We start from the raw sequence: 16867 nt of genomic DNA on the forward strand, positions 1-16867 counted from the left end.
AAATTCAGCACCACAATATACAATAGAAAGAGATCGACTTTACTTACAAAGCAACTTAGTCACTTACCAGTTTTATAATGGTTTGATCACCTGTAGTTTAAAAGTATGCTGGGTTTTTTCCTGGTCTTAGGGCTTATTATGCAGTCTTTGCTGCCATATTGCGGATGGACAACGTTAACCCTCTTTGGTCTGCTCAATGACAGGCTAATCGATGCGCTGTCTCTCAGAAATTAGTAATATTTATATATAACCTGCATAGTTGCAATCTAAACAACCACATTCTCGAATAAAAAAGCTTTAAAAGTGCATTATGTTGTCCAACAGCAGCAATATTTGTCAAACTGTAGAGTGTCTTCTGCTTGTTGCTGTATGTGGACGGAGTAATACACGAGGGTTAAAGAGTAAAGAAGTGCTGTTATTTGCAGAATATTGCATGGCTATCAGCCAATCAGATTAAACAACCTGACAGAATTGTTATAATACACACACACACACACAATATATATATATATATATATATATATATATATATATATATATATATATATATATATATATATATATATATATATATATATATATATATATATATATACACACATATGTTAGTTAACATTTTATTTTACTTTATCTTTTTTTGTATTTCAAGTTTTTTATCTGATATTTTATTTTATTTCAGCTTAAATTTAATTGACAAAAACTATTAATAATTTTATATTTCCATTTTTAGATTGATTTTTTTAAATTGAATTTTAACTTTTTTTGCTACTTACTTTTGCCATTTTAAATTAGTTTGATATTGTATATTTTTTAAAAGATTTCGTTTTTTTTTCTCTATGGCTTAATTTTCAGTATTTTTATATTTCAATTCTTTTCCTATCAACTTTATTTTAACAAAACAAATTTACTTAGCTGTAATGTGACACTACATTTATACCACTAGATGTCAGTATATCTCTACATTTAATTTGCATATAACCTCATTTTACAACTTAATCTTTGGTTTGTCTAGAGTTGACAAAGAACATTCCAGTAAAACAAGCCCCAGAATAATCCTTGAAGTCCAGCCACTCACTGCCCCAGAACCGTCCGGGGCGCTCAGAGGAGGAGCGAGGGCCAGCGGAGCAGCGGATCGACAAACCCCAGCCTCCCTGCCCTGCACAAACACGTGTGTCGTCCTTTACACCTCAGGACCACCTTGCTGCAGGCCTTCAGCCAACACAAACACACACACTCAACTGGTCTGAATGTCCCTGCTGAGACCCACTCTGAGATCATCAGGGGTTTCCCACAAGTCCTCAGTGGTGCCGTCAGTCTGCCTGCTTCTGCCAGCCTGACTCATATCTCTGGGGTGAGGCTGGCACTGGCATCAGATCATCTGTATAACCTGCTCTCTTAAAAAAGGGCCACTCACATCCTCTAACACAACTGCCAGTCTCCACCACCTGCATCGCTTTTGCTTTGATTTGAAGCTGTATTAGTATATCAGAGTATACTTTGTATGTTGGAGTATGCACAGTTGAATACACAAGCTTTCAAAATCAACGTCATTTGATACCCTTACGAAAATTAACCATGGTTTTATTATAGTAAAAGTAAACTGTATTTAATTAAAAACTAATTCATTTGAAATTGTATAATGAAAGTAAACTGTTTGAAACTGTAGTTGTGTGAACAAGTCATAGATTTACATTGAAAAATAAAAGATTCACTGAATTGGTATCACTTTATTTTGACTGTCCCTTTAACACATTTTGTTGATTATAAGTTACATTGAAACTATATGGCAACTGATTCTCATTAGAGTTTTAGGAGACTGCAAAGTAGTTGCAAAGTTTCTTATAGTCAGTTGAATGTCTGCTGGTGGATAAGTGTCAGCAGATATTAAGCAAACACTCTATTAATACTCTAATGAGAATTAGTTATCATGTAGATGCAATGTAACCAATAGTCAACAAAATGTGCGAAAGAGACCAAAACAAAGTATTACCATTGGATTTAAGGATTTATATGGGGTGAATTTAAATGAACAAATTAAATTTAGTTATGTTCAATATAATTTGTTTGTCTAAATTTAGCTTGTATAAATAGTTTGCAGCCACTTACCTTAAGATTTTCTAGTAAATCCTATTAATCATTTTTTCGGTGTGGTTTCTGTTCATAGTTTAGAGGAGCGAGAAGAGATTCTAGAGAGAAATTGATTGGACTTAAAATCTGACAACAAGCATAAGTGCAGAGTGATGTCATCAAACTGAAGGTACTGAAAATGTACTGGAAATACTTAATAAACAAATAATACCATTTGTAACATCCATGGCTGGTAAGAAAAAAACATAACTATAAAACTATAAAAAATGCAATAAAGTAAAAAAAAAAAAAAAAACTTAACAAGAAATTAGCAGGTTATCGTCTTCTTCCAAATATCTTCACTGCATCCAACGTCTGATTCCGCTCGCGCAACATTCAAATATTCGCGCCTTGATTTGACCAGCATTTGACCTCAATTCAGGCATTTTGCAACAGTTTTAATCTTGGGTAGATTGAACTTGGGCGGAGTTAGTGTAAATAGCTTCTGCCAACAAGTTGGGTTATTTACACTGGGTATTACGTGGGGTTTTAACAAGTGCAAATAGCCACTCCTAAGTTTTATTCAAAATGCAATGAATCTTCTAAATGGCAATTTCATAATTGATTTGGACCCTACTAGCTAGTTGATTTGAAGTAAGTCCAGGATGATTAATGGAAATTAATACGCAAACACGACTGAGCAAAGCCGTCATTGTCATCCACATCTTAAAAGGGAAGCATGGCTGTGTGATCATTTGTAAGTCTCCTCCGATCAACAGAGGGCACTTTTGTGCAAACACTTTAAACACCCACAAAGAAGAAACCCATGAAATCTCCATAACGTTGCATTATAAACTGTTTATTAACAAGTTTTAATGGCTTTCATTGATGCAGCGTGACTGATAATTACATGACTAAGGAATCATCTCACAAAAGGATTTATTTTAAACACCCGACTGAAGATATGATGTGTGTTTGGAGTAAAAACATGTATGTGCTAATTTCACTGGCAACATTTTCTACAGAGCCGTAGTTGACTAAAGCAGGTCGCACACCAGAAGCGCCGCTCGGCGCCGCAACACGTACATAACATTTTAAAGTATCACACACCAGACGCGCACATTCTAATGATATTTAACATGAAACTAATCAGATGGCGCTCTGTGGCACGGCTAAAAAAATGAACTGCGTCCTGAACCGTGGACGGGCGCCGCCGACAGCCGCCGACTTGCGGCGCCGGTGTGTGTATCCTGATAGAAACCATGTTTAGAATTCTAAAATACATGGCGCTGTGTGGCGCTGCGAGGTGCGCCGCCGAGCGGCGCTTCTGGTGTGCGACCTGCTTAAGAGCTGTCATCTGTCATTATCACAGAAAGATTATCTCTATCGTCCATTTACATCAATTTCTATTTTGAAAACGATTTTTTGCATAGGTTATCACATTTACTATGAATTTGTGTAGTAAATCCTGAAAATCCCCTTCGATTAATCTCCCAACACTACTTTTAATGTTTTCTTTCACATGGACTTTAAATGATTTCCACAACAATGTTTGAAAAGAGAACAAAGGCATTTGATTACTAATAACTTTGAGGGAAAAAAACATAAACTTTGAGCACTTTTGCACTTTTCTATCGCACTCTGGTTGGCACACACCATACAATAGAGTTTGTCTCAAAGAGCTGTGTGTTTGACTGCAAAAAACTCAACAACAAAGTATGCTTTGGCCTGTAGCTAATCCACCTTATTTCTGTTTATAAAGGGTTAACAATTTCCTGTAGAATCTACAGTAACTTACTGTAAATCAATTACAGCAAAAATACAGTATTTACACTTACAGCACAATTTATCTTGCTGTATGTGTTAACTAAATTGTAAGTAAATCTTTACTGTAAAATATACAGCAATTTTCACAATGCAATTTTAAAAAACAGTAACACTGTATAATTTTCATACAGTAAAATACAGTTTATATTACAGTTAAATGCTGTATACTTTACAAAAGAATTGTTAACGGTGTATGGGTTGCTCATACTAAATAACCCCAATAAGTTCAATGTAGCAATCCTCAATTTATGGGGCTGTTTAAAACCATTTTATTTCCTTTACATCTTGTTTTCTGGTGTCTTTTAATTGTATCCACTGGAATCTTAAGGTTTATGCCATCCAGGGCTTATAATGCAGCAACACATTAATATTTCTAACCACACAGTGCACTAATATCACCCGTTCAGATCACTGAAAAGCAGACCACATGAATGTTTGTACAAGTTTTGCCTAAATCTCAGTATTGCACTAAACAGTCTAATAGAGTATTACTTATTTTGTGAGTGGCTCTCAACTGGTGACCCACAGGCCTGTTCTGATGGATCACTACACATAAAAAAAACGGTATAATCGTGTATATTTATTAAACAACAAGATATTTTGATGCAAACTCACCTGTGATTAAAGGAAGAGTTAACCAAAAACTATATTAAATTACTATTTTCTCACCCCTAAGTGGTTCCAAACCTTGACGAATTTCTTTATTCTCCTTAACACTACAGGAGATATTTTGAAGAAAGCTGAAAATCTGTAACCATTGACTTGCATAGTAGGAAAAACAAATTATATGGAGGTCAATGGTTTATAGCTATTTTCAGATTATCTTCTTTTGTGTTTAACAAGTGAAGGGCGAGTAAATGACAGAATTTTTAGTTTTAGGTGAACTATCTATTTAAGTAATGAACACATGGACATGTTGGATGAATGACCGCCAACCTTATTTCACCAAGTAGGACATGTTTCTAGATTAACATCTATGTTGATCCCCGAGCAACATTACAATCAGCCAATCAGAATTAAGGGATACGTTGACCATTTGTGTTAAGTTTAGGCTTATGGTTAGGTTTATGCACTTCTGCATGATTGTTATCCAACTATTATTTAAGGGTTTAGGGGTAGGGAATGGATATGGACTACTTTTTTCAACAGAAATGATGTTCCAGAATGAACATATAGATGTTAATCCAGGATCGCATCATACTTGGCAAACTCATGACATGCTCTCATCTTTAAAACTATGACCAAACTGAGCAAAGTTAAGAAAAAAATGACCCAAAACGGCATTAAACTTAATTTACAATGAAGTGAATTGGGTTCTGTTTACACCTGGTATAAAATTTGGTCATGTATTTTTGGTGCTCTGTTGGGTCTGTTGAAGTACAATCAGTTGAGAACTTCTGCTCAATACTAACTTTGTGTATAACAGTGACATCTAGTGGATTTGTTTAGAACCCTACAAAAACTGCACCCTGGCAAACATCCGTTTTTTATGCAGAATCTGATGTGGTGGCCCGTTAGGATGGATGTATTCTTTCACATTTTCACCATCCACAGATTCATCTTTTTCTGCATTCTCTAAAATCTCAAAATACTGATGAAAAAAAAATTTAACTCTTCTTGTATGAAGTCAGATCAATCTCAAAGATAATACATGTACAAAATATAATTCATCCATCCATAACACAAATCACATTAACAAAATCCAATTTGTAAGTTCAAAACATGATTCAAAAATACACAAATCCAATTCGTAAATTCAACAATACACTAATCCACTTCGCAAATCCAATAATACACAAATCCAATTTGCAAATTAAAAAATACACAAATACAATTCGCAAATTCAACAATACACGAATCAAATTAGTAAATTCAACAATACAAAAATCCAATTCGCAAGATTAAATAATACACAAATACAATTAGCAAATTTAACAATACACAAATCAAATTAGTAAATTCAATAATACACAAATCCAATTTGTAAATTCAAAACACAATTCAAAAATTCACAAATCCAATTTGTAAACTCAAGACACGATCAAAATACAAAAATCCAAATCATAAATTCAAAACACAATTCAAAAACACAAATATCCAATTAGTAAACTCAAAATGTGATTCAAAAATACACAAATCCAAAACGTAAACTCAAAAGATAATTTAAAAACACACATATTCAATTTGTACATTCAAAACACTATTCAAAAGCACACATATCTATTTCATATATTCAAAACACGATTGCAAAATTAACAAATCCAATTTGTATTTATGAGTTATTTTGAATTGTTAAATCGGATTTTGTAAATGTGAATTGTACGGTGCATATATGAATTTATTTTTATTTTGTAAATGTAGTATTTTTTACACTAATCTCGCTCCATATTCTTGAATCTTTACTCTCAGCACTTATTTGCATGATAACTGATGGCATATCTGCTGCTGTAATTGTTGAGTTTTGCTTGCTGCTGTTCTTCCACGCAATAACACAAACATCTGCAAATATCATCAAACATAACCGAATGACATACGTCTTATTTGCAAGACAATCTTTAAACTAAATGATAGCTAATTTTACTCTTTGCATACATTCACAAGTAATCCCGTTGTACATTGATGCTAACCATGACTATGCATGACCAAAAAAAAATAAAAATGCTGCACTGTAAACTGAATGATGCAAAAAGCATAAAGTAGAAACATAAATCATCACAAATCATCTGCTTGAGTCTATATATATATGCAGTTAGCGCATTAAAATCCATTGCCCTCATAAATATATATATATATATATATATATATATATATATATATATATATATATATATATATATATATATATATATATATATATAAATATATATATATATATATATATATATATATATATATAAAATGCACAAACTTTCTGTTGGTTCGAGATGTACATATATAATATTATTTGCATATATTGATCAAAATGTTATTCGGGACCATGTTGAATCTTCTGTCAGTTTTTGGAATCGCTGCATTTGAAAAAGCACCAAGCAAAAAGACACATGCTTTAAAGCACAATGAGTTCTTCCCAATCCAAAAAATATGCTTGATATCCTTCCAGGGGATTTGTACATAATCAATGTCTTTGGGTCTCCAAAGTATATTTTCAAGGCCGATGGTTTATTTTATTAGATATTTATGTTGTTCTCTATCACTATTTGCTGTACTGTATGCAACACTGGAAGGAAGGAGGAAGACGACGACAACTTATATCACAGAATAAAGGGAAATCAATATGATTGCACTATTTTGGGTTTGTGTTTGAGGTTTTATTTAGGTTTACAATGCAATAAATGCACTATGTAAGTGTGTAAAACCCTATTCCAGTAGTTACCTTATCTTTACTGTACTAATGTGATAACACTGACCCAGCACTGAGTTCTGGAGTAAAAAATTTGAAAAAAAAAAATCTGAAAAATGAAATGATGCGGAGCAAAAGTGTTTTGTGCTCTGGGGAAGGAAAAAAAATAAAATGCAAATAAAAATGAAAAGTAATGGTCTGTTTACTATCACTTACGCATGTATTAATGATGCATAACATGTCTTTTTAAAGTCAAAATAAAGATTTTAGGATAAACTGTGATGAGCGGCTTTTTAAAATACATTTTTATTATTATCCAAAAAGTATTAGATTAAATGCCAATGAAATACTTTTCAAAATGATTATGGTCGTAAAATCAATTATATTTTCCAAATTTCCACTAGAGGTCAGTAAAGGAGAAATATTTGTTCAACCAGAAAGAAAAGAAAAATTATTCAAACTCCACTTCTGATCAAGCATATTTTACCGTGTTTATAAAATCTGGAAGTATGCAATTGTTACTTAAAAATGTAAACTGATCTGATCCTTTAGAATATTTGCTTGTGTTTAACTCAATTTAATAATAAGTAATAAACTATATAAAAACTATCCATTTTACATCAACACCTAAAAATCAAGGGTTTTAAAATATTATATTTATTCATTGTTACCTTAGAAAATGATTTTTGCTAAATTAATAATAGAAGGTAAAGCAAACAAGATAAATGTTTTTGTTTGTTTACTTTTACCTTGTTGTTTATCAAATGTACAAAACAAATTTCCATGTCTGGTGAGTATATGTATAGGCTGTGTGTGTGTGTGTGTGTGTGTGTGTGTGTGTGTGTGTGTGTGTGTGTGTGTGTGTGTGTGTGTGTGTGTGTGTGTGTGTGTACTCACCTGCCACTTTATTAGGTACACCTGTCCAACTGCTCGTTAACGCAAATTTCTAATCAGCCAATCACATGGCAGCAACTCAATGCATTTAGGCATGTTAAAGACAATCTGTTGCAGTTTAAGCCGAGCATCAGAATGGGGAAGAAAGGTGATTTAAGTGACTTTGATTTCAGTCTTTTCAAAAATTTCAGAAACTGCCAATCTACTGGGAGTTTCATCCACAACAATCTCTAGGGTTTACAGAGAATAGTCCGAAAAAGTGAAAATATCCAGTGAATGCCAGTTCTGTGAGTGCAAAAGCCTTGTTGATGCCAGAGGTAAGAAGTGAATGGCCAGACTGGTTCAAGGTGAACTAACCACTTGTCACAACTGAGATGTGCAGAAGAGCATCTCTGAATGCACAACACGTCCAAGCTTAAGGTGGATGGGATACAGCAGCAGAAGACCACAGAGGGTGCCACTCCTGTGAGCTAAGTACAGAAAACTGAGGACACAATTCGCAAAGGCTCACCAAAATTGGACAATAGAAGATTAGAAAAAAACATTGCCTGGTCTGATGAGTTTCGATTTCTGCTGCAACATTCGAATGGTAGGGTCAGAATTTAGTGTCAACAGCATGAAAGCATGGGTGCATCCTGCCATGTATCAACAGTTCAAACTGGTGGTGGTGGTGTGATGCCGTGGGGGGTATTTTCTTGGCACACTTTGGGCCCATTAGTCTCAATTGAGCAACAGGTCAACGCCAAAGCCTACCTGTATATTGTTGCTGACCATGGCTATCCTTATATGACCACAGTGTACCAATCTTCTGATGGCAACTTCAGCTAGATGACGTGCCATGTCATCGTCAGACTCATCTCAGACTAGTTTCTTGAACATGACAATAAGCTCCCCGTACTCAAATGGTCTCAACAGTCACCAGGGCTTAATCCAATAGAGCACATTTGGGATGTGGTGAAATGGGATATTTGCAGCTGTCAAATCTTCAATATTTTTGGGTCTTAATGTGCCAAATGCTTGGAACTTTGCTGCTGTACTATTATCAGCCTAGAAAATGAAATCAAACACATTTTCCATTGATCTTAGCACATGATAACCACAGAGTAGTCAAGCTTTCAATAAGAAATCTGTCAAAACTCTTTTTTTTTAATTGTAGAGGAAAATGCTAATGGTCTAATCTGATATAATGATCTATGCTAAGATCAGCTAAAAATGCTAAAGCTGAAAATGCTCGCGGCAGACCAAGAGATTGGCTGAAACTCAACTAATTACTATTTTCTGTTTACTATATTCAAAAAAAGTGGAGTGTTCCTTCCAGTGTTTCAAGATACTAATTAAATGACTATTTCAATGACTTTACCCCCCGCACTCAAGCTTTTTAAGTTCTCAAAAACACTTAGACTTTGTAAAACAAACATCAAACTTTATCTTTAGCATTTGTGACTCATTTTCAGTGTAGCAAAAACTAACCATAGTTACATGCACTCACACACAAATACTGAAAAGCATGGTGGTCACAAATCAACCATGTCGCTGCTACACGCTGTATTTTTACAAGTGTTAATCAATGTGCCAAAACAAATATGGTATTGATTGGTCAAGCTCCAGTAAATTGCACTTGGAGAGCCCTGTACAGTCTACTGCACTGTACTGAGATCGGCAGTTCCAGAGTATGTCAGGCATGTTTGTAATTGTGTTTACAAGCCCCGTGAAGCCGACACGCCATACCTCCACACTTTCCTGCACTGCTGAGTGGGTCACCCTGGCACAGGAACTCATTAACACATGCTAATTAGCTGCTTGCTGTGCCTCTGTCTGCTGCGAGTGGGCGGTTGTGGGTCAGGGGGTGTTGGTGAAGTCCTTCTCTTTCTCTCTTGGTTGGTGTTCTAGTAGCAAGAAGAGCTGATTACTGCTGTGGACTGATATGCTCTCTGTATCACGTTTCCCTGTCACCAGAGAATAATGGGGGCCTGTAGCAAAGCTCAAGAAGAGATTTAGCTAATGAGAGAGCTGGAAAAAAAGTTTTTTTTTTTTTTTTTTGTCTGTGTGACAGTCCAGATTGGTAGACCGGAACGTAAAGTTCGACAGAGAGCAGTTTCCCTGATCCTCTTGACCTCTTCGCACAGCATTCGTTGAATCCTCACATGCCCTAGAACAAATGGGCTTTTCCATTTCCATATGCTGCTTCTCTTCATTTCTGTATGCTCCATTTCCCTCCTGAGAGGCTGACACTGAAAACGCGTTCATTTTTATCTGGAAATGACACAGCCATCTGTCACACACGAGGGTTTAGCTTTATCTCCGGCGCTGTCAACAAATGCTAAACGTCCATCTACACAAGTTACATGCATGAAATGACACAAATACATCGAATTACATGCATGTATAACCTCTATTATTTTATTGGATGTTTTTGCAAACGTCTTTTTTTTTTAATCAAATTTAATTTATTTAGATCAGAGATACACAAACTAGGGTTCGTGGGCCAAAGTTGGCCCATGGTAACCTTTGATTTAGCCTGCCATCCTATCAGAGAAGAGAGGGAGAATTTTGGGAAGGGTTAATATCTTTAATAAACAGTGACATTTCCAGTTTAACGTAACTTTTTGTTTGTTTGTTTTATTTTAAGCTACAAAAAATAGTTTTTGATGAAATGTTTCAATTATAAGTTGTAAATGATTATTATTATTATTATTTTTAATGAATGCATTGAGCAAGAGGTTATTCAGTGAGCAAATGAAGACAAAGACAGGTGCAGCTTGACAAGTGTATTTGGTATTACAGTTTTTTCCAACTGCTTACACACAAAATCTTTTCTTGTCACTTGATTTCTGAAACATGTCACTCAAAATGCAAAGCTACAAAGTAAATCTCCAAAACCAGAAGCTATTTCTCAGCCTTGAACTCAGTATTCAATTGCATCAAACACTTTTTTCAAAACTCTACAAACAACTCTCTACCTAAATCACAAAAGTCTAACAGCAATCCACTTGCTTTCCTTTTCCAAATACAACCAATCAAAATACTACACTTATTCACCAGGTCACACACACGCGCTTCTCAAATGTGGAAACACTAGTTTCTTAACTGATCACTAACCAATCACTACTTTAGTCTAGTATAGGCCAAAAGTGGTAGGACACTGGGCTGTTCTGTTCCAAAAAAAAAAAGTGGTTTACACCCATCTATAATTTATATTTTCTCCATTTACTTCTTTTCTAAATCCTGAATTCTAAAAGAATAGAGGAATTCTTCTGAGTCTAGCCGTGTAAAGTACATGACGACCAACCCTATGCCCACACGACTTTTGTATGATTTTTACAGTTTTTTCCAATTGTTTACTCACATTTTCTGTAAGCAGGTCTCATATTGTCAGAACTCTACACACAAATCACAAAACACACACACATTGGGCAAAACCCTTCAATCATTCTGCAAAATGAAACTCTACGTTCAAAACAATGTAATCTCTTCTCAAAATGGTATTTTGTTTTCAAATGAAACACACAAGCCATCACATCAATAGACAATTATTAAACAGTTGAACACTGATGTGCTTAATGTAAAACACTCTGACCATTCATCATAATGACTTACTGTCAGTCTTTTTTGTTCAGTGTTACACTTACTACAGACAGACAGTACATAGGCCTACAGAAGTGCACTGTAAAATATTTCAGAATATTGTTTTATACAAAACACCCAAATACCAAATATATTTTACTGTATTTTCCCCCACAAATACAGTGTACACAGTGTTCGTCCTAACCAACAAAAAGTTGTAGATAACGTTGTCTACATGTACCATCAACAGAAGTATTTATAGAATACAGTTACAGTAAAATAAATAAATAAATAAATAAAAACAGCTATACTGCATCCTCTTTTCTGTCTTGGTCTGGCCAAGCAGTGGGGGAAATGTCACCTTGCATGGCGAATCCAGCCATGAAAAGCATCAACTGCTATTGCTTGGAAAAGGGGGATACGTGTGTGTGGATTTCGGTCATACACTTTCCATCTCCAGACAGAAAAACAATTCCTCAATAGGTTTGAGGAATGGAGAATATGGAGGAAAATAAACCACTAAAATTGTGGGTGGGCAGAGAACCAGTTATGATCCAGATGAGCTCTGATTTCTAAATTGAAATTCTGTGAGACAAGTGTTTACTCATGTGATGAGTTAGTATGTAAAGTAAGGCAACTGACTTTACAATTTTGAATGACAGCGTGTTCCTTGCGAAAACAAAAGATTACTTTCACTGTAAAACATTGTATTGAAATGTAGATATAAGCCTAAAGAGCAAAGATTAGATTTAGAACAACATTGTTTAAATGGTTTATTCAAACATTTACTATTTTGAAAGAAGTGTTTGCCATTTGAAGCAACAACACATTCTGATGTGTTTATGGCATTTTGAATACAGCGTTACATTTTGAAGGAAATGTGAGGTATTTTGCATTTTGTGTGTGCAATTTTGGGATAATATTCCATATGTAATATTCCATTGTAATTCAGAGAAGATATATATGTATCCTTGGTATGAGAATAGCAGTGTATCTGACAAGAACACCATTAAAAAGATAATAAAGTCAGCTGAAAGGTCCGTTGGAGTCAAAATGACATCTCATCAAGGAATTGTATCAACAACATTGTCTGTCTAGGGCAAATAGCATTTTAAGGGATCCAACCTACCCTAGCCATAGTTTACTCAGGCTCATGCGGTTTCATGATAGTTTTTATCCTGTCATTATAAGACTTTTGAGTATTACTGTAAAATACTATTGAATTGCTAGTATGTAATGAATCAATAAATAGTTAAAATTTGCACAAAATGTTATTAATATAACTATTGTAACAAACTGCAATAGTTTTTTGATAATAAATTTTTTCCCTTCTGGGATTTTTTTAAAACTAGATTATATTTGATATAACTATATTTTTATTGGAAATTATAAAAGCTTATTTGTTATTTTTGGTTTTATAATCTTTGATGTTTTTATGTTCTTTTTGGGTCTGATGCAATGTAATTTCGTTCTACATTATACAATTTACTGTGATGTCTTGAATGACAAAAATAAAGGAAACTGAACTGATTAAAAACCGATGCAATGTTCTTGTTCTGATCTGATCTACACAAAAGTTAGTCATTGTAGAAAATTTATTTCTTTATAATTATTAAAGATTTCTAGGTGATACACTTGAAGGATAGTGGCAAAGCATAAACATTACAGTCACACTTAATAATAAGGTTTTAGTTGATTTATTTACTAACATATACTTTTACAGCATTTATTAATCTTAGTTCAACATTTACTAATGCATTATTTACTAATGCATTAACAAATAATATTATTATTATCCAAATTCATGCTTGTTACCATTAGTTAATGCACCATGAGTTAACATGAAATAACAATGAACAACTATTTTCATTAACTAACATGAACAAATACAGTAATATGTGTATTTTTTATTGTTTGTTCATGTTAGTAAATGCATTAAGTAGCATCCACAAATACAACCTAATTGTCACAATCACCAGCGATCTAATCCTGGCAGATCGCTGGTAAAAACACAGATCGCTAAAGAACTGCGAATCGGCCATTGCATGGACTATAGATCCAGTCATGCACCGCTCACTTGCACCTGCTCATTCGGTTAATTACACACACTCATGTGTGAGCTGCTCATGAACTGATTAGATGGACTTTATAAAAAGCACATGCACACACTTCAGGGCTGAGTCTTGTTTACTGTATTTGTGACATTACAATGCGTTTCCTTTGCCTTGACTTGCCATGTTAGACCCTTGGCTTTTTTTATTGTTTATTCCTATCTACTGCCAGCTTTGTGATTATCCGCCTGTTTGCTGACCATGACTCTGGTATTGACTATTGCTTGCCTGACCATTCTGTTGAATAAATCCTGCATTTGGATAAGCACTCCACTGTCCAGCGTCCCTTCATGTTACAATTGTAAAGTGTTACCAACATTACAATTAACTAGTATTTGGTAGCTTTGGAGTTTTTCAATATGTTATCAAATTTATCTGGTTCTAAATACTGTGCTCAACATATGAGTACACCCCCCACAAATCTCTCATTAATAAATTAATATTTTCTATAGGATGCTTTACAATATTATATTTGTGCATATACATTAGTTTAATCAGTTCTGAAGAAATATCTGAAGCTTATCTAACAGAATAACTTACAATAATGGTTCAAAAATTAGTAGCCCAAATTTATATCTTAGGGAAAAATATTGAATACAAATTTTCCAAAAAAGCAAAAATCAAGTAAAACAAAACAGAATATTTAGTTGAAAGGTTGCAGTATTGTGCATGGATTTAAATTTATTATTTTTTCATTTCTAAAGACGTTATGTGACTAAAATATTACGTCAATTAATATATCTGCTTAGTATATTTGTTTTGTTTAAATGCATTAAAATGTATTGCCTATATTCACTGAGAAATGGATAAAAATATTCATTCTCAAAATGAGGTACACTCATATATGCTGAGCGCTGTATAACTGACATTTTTAAACAGTATTTTTTTACATGAATGACATTTGTTAATCATGGTAAAATTGTATGATATAGTCATTATTTTTACTCTGCAAAATCTACAACTACCATATTGTATTAAACAATATTGTGAAACACACACACACACACACATACACAAAATCTTTGAAACACTAATCGACCAAATGCTGCAAAAATTGGGGCAATCCCGAAATTTGAAGTCCTCTCAGAAGGAAATTAGGGGATTCACAGATCATTAAATGTCTGTGTTGTTAGGAGGAGGGATAGGAATGTGTGAACAGTTCTATTGTCCTCATGTCTGTGGCTATTGATGCTGAAAGAAAACTATTTAATTGATTACCTTGGACACAAAGAATATGTGCAGAAAAACTAGAAAATCTGGCAAAGGGGCCTAATTTAGTGTGCATGTGAAAGACCTTTTGAGAACGACCAAGTGTTTGAATGTCAAATGATGGGACCCCCGAGCATAATGATTTTTAAGCTAATTTTATACTGTTCATGTTGAATGAATCTACATAATGCATGTTCAATAGCAGATATAGACAGCAGTAATATAGATATTGCAGTAAACACACTTTTAGTGATCAAACCACTGAAGTATTCTGATATTTAACACTATTTTGTCTTAGGTAATTATCTGCAAATATGCCATGTGACAATGAACCTAGGAGGTTAAACAGGGGTAAGAACCCAAATGCCACCTTCTGACAGTTCCTTCCTCCGTCTCCTACAGCAGATTGTGTTGTGACACACGGGACTGATGATTATTCAGCTCCACCTGCTTTCCTGTACTTTGTGTCCTGCTGCTACAGCAGGGGAATTCTGCTCTCATACATACTTTATGCGGTCTCCAGTCCTGCTACAGATACTATAAACCACATCCACGATACCACAACCAGGTACAGTAGGTTGAAGGTGTATTTGATACACTTTTAACAAAGAAACAGGGGTTATTTGGTTCATAATCATAGGGGAACCACTTTGAGACAGATCTACTAGCATATTGGGTAACACTTTCAGGTCAAATCATGCTCTTAACTACTGGATTATTATTGGCCTATTATTAAGATATTAACTGTTCATTAGGAGTATGAGCTAATTCTGCATTCCTAATCCTACTTAAAACCTAAACCCAACTTTTAATAAACAGTGAATTAGTAGTTTATTAAGCTAATAGTGTCATTTAATGGTTTGTTAATACCGTGAAGTATGACCTAAACTAAAGTGTTACCGCATATTGCGCAGCACAAACTTTTCTTGTCTTTTGGGCTTAAAACAGTACTGTTGGTTTTAACTAAACACATTTGTGTGATCTGTTTTCCTTGCAACTTAACTGTCATAAACACAAAGCTGTCAAAATGTATGTGATGGGATCGATCTCACATAAATACATATAAATAATGCTGGATATGGCTTAATGTAAAAAGGCATGTGAGGTGCTATTCTGAAGTCTTTCCCCTTCCATATACAATGTTTTTGCTGTTGTCTTGTGGTCACTTATATTAAGCCTGTCAACTTTGTGTCCATTCTTCAGCCAACAAATAAATAGTACTAAATAAAACAAAATGCATGTAAATAAAATGATATCTTTGTTCAATATGTGCACCATAGCTGCTTTAATTAAATAACAACAAGCAGGCTAACTATGACATCAGGAATATGGCTTATTCCCCCATATATTTGTCTAGTTCACTCATAGCCAGTGGTGGAAAGAGTACTGAAAAATCAGACTTACGTAAAAGTACCATTGCCTAAAAATGTAGTGCAAGCAGAGTAAAAGCATCTGTTGTAAATATTACTCAAAGTATGAGTTAAAAATAGACCTTTCAAAAGTGCTTAAGAGTAGTGAGTAGTGAGTATTACACTATAAAAAGCTGATGCATTTACATGTAGTTTGTGGATGTGTGTAAACGTAACATTCTGTAGCGCATTAGTTTTGCCCAGCAGGCACACAATATTATAAGATGTCAATATTAGGTTAGATTCAGGTGTGATGTCAGGTGACCAAAATTCAATGTCTAGCCAGTGTCTAATTATTAGGTTGTGTTAGACAGTGACCAAAATCCAACGTCAAGCCAACATCTTAAACCAACTGACATTTATTCGTCAGGTATGGTAACCAAAATTCAACGTCTGATACGTCAAGCTGTAACATTATTAGACGTTGATATTTGGTCGATTTTAGG

The 16867-nt window shown here is 34.3% G+C and overlaps 1 protein-coding gene and 1 long non-coding RNA gene across 5 annotated transcripts in view; one reads left to right on the top strand and one right to left on the bottom strand.

The window, feature by feature from the left end:
* cacnb3b (calcium channel, voltage-dependent, beta 3b) overlaps positions 1-2383 on the top strand; it is a 40155-nt gene extending 37772 nt beyond the window's left edge. For all 4 annotated transcript variants that reach the window (XM_073939071.1, XM_073939072.1, XM_021469989.3 and 1 more), the window contains one exon: positions 1013-2383. The gene's annotated coding sequence lies outside the window, so the exon portion shown is untranslated. The remainder of the gene's footprint in view (positions 1-1012) is intronic.
* On the bottom strand, positions 1936-5776 carry LOC141380502 (uncharacterized). The gene is made up of 3 exons (XR_012398566.1): positions 3590-5776; positions 3407-3535; positions 1936-3259 (listed from the first exon to the last, which is right to left on the bottom strand). It is a non-coding gene; the product is annotated as an uncharacterized lncRNA (long non-coding RNA).
* Positions 5777-16867: the final 11091 nt, after the last annotated feature.

This window comes from Danio rerio, chromosome 23 (genome assembly GCF_049306965.1).
Source record: "Danio rerio strain Tuebingen ecotype United States chromosome 23, GRCz12tu, whole genome shotgun sequence".
In the NCBI taxonomy this organism is placed as follows: Eukaryota; Metazoa; Chordata; class Actinopteri; order Cypriniformes; family Danionidae; genus Danio; species Danio rerio.